The sequence below is a fragment of the Pteropus alecto genome, unplaced genomic scaffold, assembly GCF_000325575.1.
Source record: "Pteropus alecto unplaced genomic scaffold, ASM32557v1 scaffold129, whole genome shotgun sequence".
NCBI lineage: Eukaryota > Metazoa > Chordata > Mammalia > Chiroptera > Pteropodidae > Pteropus > Pteropus alecto.
Genome location: NW_006442597.1, coordinates 731,164 through 740,402, shown reverse-complemented (window position 1 = coordinate 740,402; position 9,239 = coordinate 731,164). Strand labels below are relative to the sequence as shown.

At 34.1% G+C, this 9,239-nt stretch overlaps 1 protein-coding gene across 2 annotated transcripts in view; it reads right to left on the bottom strand.

Annotated features, from left to right (window-relative positions):
- The window catches only part of CENPP (centromere protein P), a 207,293-nt gene that overhangs the window by 113,254 nt on the left and 84,800 nt on the right, over positions 1 to 9,239 (bottom strand). The gene's annotated exons all lie outside the window — the stretch shown is intronic.

Below are 9,239 nucleotides of genomic sequence, written 5' to 3'. Positions count from 1 at the left end.
TAACAATTCTCCTAAATCTGTCTTCCCAAAATCATATTGTATGAATAATATTAAATAATAGTTGACATTTAAAAAATATTTTCAAGCATTCTTCCAAATGTCTTGCTTGCATTAATTCATTTAATTCTCACAATAACTCTATGAGGCAGGTACCTTTATACCTGGATTTTTTGGTGTGGAAATTGGGGAACAAAGATTAAGTAACTTGTGGCAGATCTAGGATTTGATCCCAGCAGTCTAGCTCTGTCCTTCTAAATGTGATAAGACACTAATTTTTTAGTCAGTGATCATCATTATTAAAACTGTGTGTGGTGCTTCCTTCTGGAGACTCTTTACTTACTTGACTTCCGCACACATTTTTCAGGTTGCCCTTTAATGGCTGGCTAGGATTCCCAACATTTTTCTTTGGGCCTCTTGTATCTGCCCCCTGGCGATCTCATCCATCCTGTGCATTCAGCCATTACCTCTAACTAAGATAAGGCCTCGGAAATCCACTTCTCAAACATGGCCCTCACTTGGAAGTTAACAAACTCTCAAAAGCAAACCTAAATACTTGGAGCCATGAAACTCAATCAAAATCGACATCATAAACAATTTCCTTCAAACTTGCACTGTCCCCCTCTTATCTTTGTCTTTCCTCCAGTTGTTCAGATTTATTCCTGACTCTCTTTCTCCTTCACGGATACCTGGTGCCAAGTTCTGCCCTAGCTCCCATGTTCCTTGTATCCATTCTTTCCTTTTAATTCTCATTGACTATATCACAATCACTTTATTTTCTAGTTGGAATACCAAAATCAGTTCCTGGCCTCATTTTACCAGTCCAGCTCTAACGTGAACAGCCTAACAGATCTGTGTGCTATCTGAATTGGTTATTCATCAAAAGCCTATAATAGTTTCCACTGATTGTTAAATGACAAAAACTTCTTAACCTACCCCTCAAGACTATCTATGATCTACATTCAAATAATAATTTTTGAGCTTTTTCTTTCATTCTAACATCTTTTGATGTTCCAGCTCAAGATTACTTGCTATCTCTCAAACAGACTCTGTGTTTTCTGGCTTCTGTGTTTTTGTTCATGCACCTTTTACATCAAAATCTTACCTAACCTCAAATGTCCATGTTAAAAGTCACCCATCTCAGCTCATATTCCTGATTCTCTCATAAACAGACGTGCCTTCTCGCCCCCTCCCACCTCCCTAAATCTGCCCTGTATTTTTATTGTGCTTCTCTTTTGCACTTATCACAACCTAACTTATTATAGCTATTTATACATTGGTCTTTTCTTTAACATTCTCCAGGGGATTTGTAGACATCTTGGTTGCAAGCACTATATTTTAGTTATCTTTGTATCCTCTTTCTTCCCTTCACCAAAGACTACCACAATACCTTGACTCAACATATGTTTCTGAATTAAATCAGTGCAGAGTGCTTATTAGTGAGAAGAAAGAAAAACTTTTATCCTCACCCTAAGAACATGATGTGTTTTTATCCTACATTTCTTCTTCCATCTTAGCAGCCCACCCTACTCTCCAGCTCTCCCACCTACTACACTCACCGTATGCAGACGTACTGTGTGCTTTGCATAATTCAGAGGTAGACGCAGACTGCATTTTTTTCTCAATGATTCAGTATTATTGAACAGATTTATCACAATCTCTGAGGAATTCTGAATCAGATCCTCCCACCCAATCAGCTCTGACTAGTGCTGTAGTGAAGCAAGCATTCCCACCAGTGATATATTTCTCCTGGTAAAATAGTAACAAGGAATAAAGAGAACTGCTTTAAAATGAGCCCTTACATGGACAGAGGAAGAGCTTACAGATGCTGGAGAGGCAGAAACACACAGACTAATCAGTCTAAAGAGCAAAAGCATGTGTCATTCTTGGCTCTGCACACAAGACACAAGCAGTCATATGGAGTCCTGATATATTTAGACTTGCAAGTTGAGTGCTGGAGACTTCTTTATTAAGGAAAATATACAACAGAAGCAGAAGTAGGTAAAACAATATAATGAACTTCCATGTACTTCTCACTCAGATTCAAAAACTATCAACTGATAGCCAATCATATTCATTTGTACTCCCATCACTATTATTTTTAATAGTCTTTACTGAGATATAATTCACATTCCATATAATTCACCCATTTAAAGTATATGGTTCAATGGTTTTTAGTATATATAGGATAGCAACCATCACCACAATCAAATTCAAAACATTCTCATCATTCTAAAAAGAAACCCTGTACTCATTAAAAGTTACTACCCATTTACTCCCACCCTAGATAACTGCAAATCCACTTTCTGTTTCTATAGATTTGCCTATTCTGGATATTTCATATTAATGGAATCATGTAATATGTTGTCTTTTACAACTGGCTTCTTCCACGTAGCATAATGTTTTCAAAATCCATTCCTGTTGTAGCAATATCAGTACTTCATTTCCTTTTATTGCCAAGTGATATTCCATTGTATGGATGGACCACATTTATTTATCCATTCATCAGTTGATAGACATAAAATTTATTTAGACTTTTTGGCTATTATAAATAATGCTGCTATAAATATCAGTGTTTAAGTTTTTGTGTAGACATGTGTCTTCACTTTTCTTGGGTATATACTTAGGAGTGGAATTATTGGGTCAAATGGCAACTTTATGCTCAACTTTTTTCAGGAACTGCAGACAATATTCCAAAGTGGCTGGACCATTGTGTATTCCTATATACAATACATTCGGATTCCAATTTCTCCACATCCTCACCAGTACTTGCTATTGTTTATCTTTTTGACTGCAGCCATCCTAGAGAATTTAATTTACACTTCTCTGATAACTTGTGACTTTCACGTGTCTATTGACCATCTGTTATCTTCTTTGGAGAAACATCTATTCAGATCCTTCACCCATTTTTCAATTGGTTGTTGCTGTTTTTGTTGTTATTACCATAATTATTATTGAGTCACATCTGAGGGCGACACACCCAAAGAGCAAACATGGCAGGCACCAGAGCCCTGCTAAAGCACCCTCCTTAATGTCAGGCCCTGCACAGCAGCTCCTCCACTGATCACAGATGGTCACCACAACCAATCAATCCAAGAGTCAGTCCCTCCCATTGACAAGAAAACAGCAACCAAGGCTCAATTTCAAAAGGAGAGCACACACAATCCATACAAGGGTCATACCTGGAGCACCCAGCTCAGGTGACCAAGGAAGACTGTGCTACTGGGACCCACAGCACACCTACTACATAAGGACACTCTACTAAGACCAGGAGACATAGCAGCCCTACCTAATACATAGAAACAAACACAGGGAGGTAGCCAAAATGGGAAGACAAACATGTCCCAAATGAAAGGCCAGAACAAAGCTCCAGAAAAAGAACTAAACAAAATGGAGACAAGCAGATGCAGAGTTGAAAACACTAGTTATAAGGATGCTCAATGAACTTAGAGAATAGATGAAAAGAAGAATAGATGAACTCAGGGAAAATTTAACAGAGACAGAAAACATAAAAGTGGAGATAGAAAACATAAAAAAGAACCAGTCAGAAATGAAGAATACAGTAATTGAAATGAAGACTACCTTAGGAGGATTTAACGGTAGATTAGATGAAGCAGAGGATCAAATCAGTGATTTAGAAGATAAGGTAGCAGAAAACACCCAATCAGAACAGCAACAAGAAAAAGAATCCCCCAAAATGAGGACAGTTTAAGGGACCTCTGGGACAACATCAAGCATACTAACATTCACATCATATGGATACCAAAAGGAGAAGACAGAGAAAAAGGAATTGAAAACCTAGTTGAAGAAATAATGACTGAAAACTTCCCTAACCTGGCAAAAGAAATAGACATTCAATCCTAGGAAGTATAGAGAGTTCCAAACAAGATGAATCCAAGAGGTTAACATCAAGACTTATTATAATTAAAATACCTAATGTTAAAGATAAAGAGAGACTCTTAAAAGCAGCAAGAGAAAAGCAGTTTGTTACCTTTAAGGGAGCTCCCATAAGACTGTCAGCTGATTTCTCAAAAGAAACTTTGCAGGTCAGAAGGGATTGGCATGAAATATTCAAAGTAATAAAAAGCAAGGACCTACAACCAAGATTACTCTACTCAGCAAAGCTATCATTTAGAACTGAAGGACAGACAGAGCTTCCCAGACAAGAAAAACCTAAAGGAGTTCATCATCACCAAGCTAGTATTATAGGAAATATTAAGAGGGACTTCTTTAAAAGGAAGAAAAAAGATTAAAAATATGAATAATAAAATGGCAACAACTACATATCTATCAACAATTTCTTTAAATGTAAATAGATTAAATGCTCTAATCAAAAGACATAGGGTGGCTGAATGGATAAGAAAATAAGACCTTACATATGCTGCCTACAAGAGACTCACTTCAGAGCTAAGGACACACATGGACTGAAAGTAAAGGGATGAAAAAAGAGGTTTCATGAAAATGGAAACAACCTAACAAAAATCTACGGTAGTAATACTTATACCATACAAAATAAACTTTAAAACAAAGGCTATAACAAGAGACGAAGAAGGACCCAGTTACCGCACTTCTGGGTATTTATCCAAAAAAAAAAAAAAACCCAAAATGGTACTTTGAAGGGACATGTGCATCTATATGATCATTGCAGCCTTATTTTTAGTAGCCAAGATATGAAATAACTTGAGTATCCATCAGTGGATGAATGGATAAAGAAGAGGTGGTATATATATACAATGGAATATTACTTAGCTTAAAAAAAGAATGAAATCTCACCGTCTGCAACATCATGGATAGATCTGGAGGGTATTGTGTTCAGTGGAGTAAGTCGGGCAGAGAAAGACAAATGTCATATGTGGAATTTACAGAACAGGTTAAAAAAACAAGAGAAACAAGCTCATAGATACAGAGAGCATTTTGATGGTTGTCAGATTGGGAGGTAGGGGCAGATGGGTGAAGGGGGAAGAGGATTAAGAGGTACACATTGGTAGTTACAAAATAGTCATTGAGATGTAGAATATAGTATGGGGAATATACTCAGTAGCATTGTAATAACTATGTATGGTATCAGATGGATAATGGATTTACTGGGGTGATTACTTCATAAGTTATATAAATGTCTATTCACTGTGCTGTACACCTGAAACTAATATAATATTGTATGTCAACTATAATTGAAAAAATATATATAATTTTTTTTTTTGTAATTAGCTGAATGAATAAACGAATGAATAATCTTTATGCTTATGACCATAATTAAGCAGGTCTCAGTCAGGTCAGCAATACATTATTTAGCCTTGAGATACCATACCTAGTTCAATCAAATTATAATCATAGAATATAATTTAGACTTTTCACCAATTCAACTGACTTTTCTCCTCAATTGCTTCATTTATAACCACCTAACTAAAACTGAATTATCACAATCACAGTTTCTACTTTTCCTCTAAGGCCTGATCGAACCACGCCTCCAATCCCCCCAATCCCAGCCCCCACCCCCAAACCCAAACCTCCTGGACACTGTCAATCTCACTTAAATTTCCTACACATTTTTCATTCTGTGTGTTTGAGCTATCTGTTAATAAATATTCTTTTCACATTTGTTAGGAACACGAACAACATAATGACTATCATAAGTTCAAATCACAGAGTTAACTGAGGAATCATATAAAAATTAAGCTGCTGATTTTAAATTAATCTTCCAAAAGAATTGAGGGTATGTAAAATAATTTTTGGAAAAAGTATACAGATTTGCTCTCTTTTCCTTACTGTGGAAAGCCTGAGGTTTAAGAACAAAGACTAATAGGAAACATATGGAAAAGATCAGTAACAAGATGAAATCTTGGCCCAAATATGACCTGCCACGTTTTACATAGTAGTGTGTCAAACAACAGATGAGACATTTTTCAATATTGTCAAAGCATGACTTAAAACATTACATTTTTTAAAAATCTGAAGTATAACAAAATAAATCTTGTGAGTTCTTTGTAAAAACTTAATGGAAAACACTATTTTGAAGAAATAAAAACAAACTCCAAGATTCATTTTACCTTATTAGTTTGCACAAGCTTGAAACAATCTCGGAAAGAATTAATTCAAAGTTCACTGCCAAGAGATACAAGTTAACTTTCTGTTTAAAATATGAAAACATTAGTATTAAAATATAGTATTTAAACAGTTAATTGCTACTCTTCAGGAGAGACAGCTCAGTGAAATCAGGAAATTTTCTACATCTGCAAAATAAAGGCAATAGTAACTGGTCAGCAGAAGTTCCTAATTCCATTTTATTTAAAACTATAAAATTTTTTTTGTATAACAAAAACAGACAAATAAGAGATTTACCTTCTGAAGACAAGACACTGAATTCTATAACCAAGAGATTAATTTTTATTTCAAAGGCTATTAGAAGCCATTCTAGTGGGTATATTTGGGAGGAAGGTAAGAAAGGGGATAGCTGATAGAAAAGAGGTATAATTCTTTGTATGGAAAAGTGATATATTTAATCTGTGTAACCAATGACAATCTATTTCATTTAAAAAATAAACCAGATGCAGAACATTTTATGTTTTTAATCCTAGATCCTTGTCTTAATGAAGTTCGGAAGCATTGGTGTGAATACAAGTTTCAGACAACTAAAGTCTCAAGATGACTGTGAGTTCCACCTTAAATTGCTGAGACACTGAGCTCCATGTTACAGTGGACCTTAATTTGAGGAATTCTTTGGCATGAAAATGAAGATAAAAACAGTAATCAGTACATGCTGTTTAATTTAGTTTTGTTTGCCTTTCATATTAGAGGAAATTCTTGCCACACCTCAAACCAAATTCAAGAGGAAAAGAAAGAAGTAAGCCACATAAATATGACCAAGAACACAAGCATCTTAATTTGAATCCACAAAGTTTTGGATAATGAAAAGAAATACATGATTTTAATTCAACCCAAGTGTTTTCCAGGCAGATTATATTTGCTTAAATTGCTACAGTAATTCAAGAGACAGCCCTGTTTGGACATACAGTTACTGTGGATTTTTAAGAGACTCAGTTAAAGAATTTAGGAATTTCTGATTCATTTACGGGATTTTCAAATTCAGCAACCCTTGAAAACTAAAGCAAACTCAACAGGTATGATGATAAAATAATTTTCCATTTTTTAAGAAAGTATTCCTACTGTTAAAAATTTTAAAAGTATATTTGATTTATTTAACATTAAAATAGATTTGCAGCCATAAAAGCACAATTTTTGGAAGAAATATATGGTAAAAGTTACATTAAAACTTTGATTAGCCAAAATATTCAGGGAAAGACGTAGTAGAGTGAATTTCATTCTCTAACTTAAGATCTATCCAATAAATAACCTTTGTTTATATATACTTTTTTGTTTGTTTTGAATGAAAGATTCTTAGGTTAATGGATTCATTTTCTGTCTCTCTCTACTTTAAAAGATAAAAAATTGGCAAATGCCTTTGAACCATACATCTGAGCAGTGCTAGAGATTCCGGTAGTAAGGAAAATGGGTATTTGTATAAATTTCACTAGAAATTTTCTCAAAATTTTCCACTTTGACCAAATAGCTGATATTAGAATGTTTTTGTTTTCATTTGCCTGTTTCTCAAAGAGAAGATATGAGTGCTCTATCTAGTACTGAAGGGTCTAGTTTCTTGAGTTTCAGTTAAAATTTAAATGCATTATGGCTTAAAATAATTTTGAGACTTTCATATTTTTAATAGCAAAAGAGTCTTACTTCCATAGGCACTGGGTGTAACAGGGATGCACACTAATTTTACAGAATTAAATTTAAAACTGCTTTGGAAAAAATTCAGAACCATATACTAATACTTGGTTTCTTATATTTTAGTTTCTGTGGCATACCAATAAAACAATTAAGTCTTTAAAATAATAAAATGAATTTCCTGATGAAAACACAAATGCTTTTTTCCAAGTAGGGGAAATGTTATGACATAGAAACTTTTATAGCTATAATATGAAAAATTCACATTGAGATAATTTTTTAAAACTGGTAACTTGTATTTTACTTCGCTTTAACTTTCTTTTTCATATTTGTTATTTTTCTACTACATAATATTATAGGAAAGTGAAGGATATAGTATATTGTGATGGAGAAATATTAAAAAGAAAAGAGAACAACCATGTTCTCTGTGACTGTTCATTTAAAGAAATCACTGTAGTAAAATAAATGCCTAGATTTCTAGGCATTAGTAGTGATAAGCATTGTTAACAAGATGGAATCTATAAATTATTAATTCAATCATTCAGTCAACAAACTTTTGAGCATTTATATACCAAGCATTGTACTTGATACTGTCAAAAATTAGAAGTCAGGAAATGAGATGATTGACAGTGAGTTATACTATTTTGCTATGAGTTATCCTTTAGGGAAAAAGGCATAAATTGTAAAACATGAAAGGTTAGAAATAATAAAAATATGCTTAGCAAATATTTGGCTGGGAAGAGATTAGTTAAATGAAAATTTAGATATAAAGAAATGATATCTTCATAACAGTGAAAATTATCAGGGGTGAAGGTAAGAGCAACAGGAATAGAAAATAATGAATACATGGACAGAAATGGGATGGATTTCAGAGCAGAAAGCTGCACTAATATTCAAAAGGGACTGGGACAGGGCAGAAATAAAGGGCCATAATCCTCAAGGGATGAGGACAATGATGATTAGTTCAGATTTAGAAGAAAAACCTTTTTTCTTAGATTGTCAAGAAGACCAAAAGCAGACAGCACTAAGAATTCCTTTATTTCCAGGGAGGCCCCATCATGAGGTCTTGATTCTAAGTCAAAGGTAAGCAATTAAGTATAGGATCGAAAGTATCATCTAGGTCTCTTTTTTCCCCAATAATTTCTCATAATTATTAAACAACAGAGTCGTGACTTGAATTCTCAAATATAAAATTACTAATTAATGATTTCTAATGTTTTTAACACAAGGATAAATCCAGAATTCTGATGAGCAACATTCTTTTCAAAGTTCAACTGTATAACAGTAAGCTTCCAAGACCCCCTACATGGCCTGATCCCATGCAGCTACATATCTCTGCCTCTGCTTCCACTTTCATCTTTCTGGGACATGGCAACCTTTCAGAACCCCAACTCCATGATGCAGTAAGACTAACATGAAGTATGACAATATTTCAAAAAGTTAATACCCTATACTATAATGAGTATAATAAAATACTATAAATCTAATACATAAATTATCAACTAGTGAATAAAATG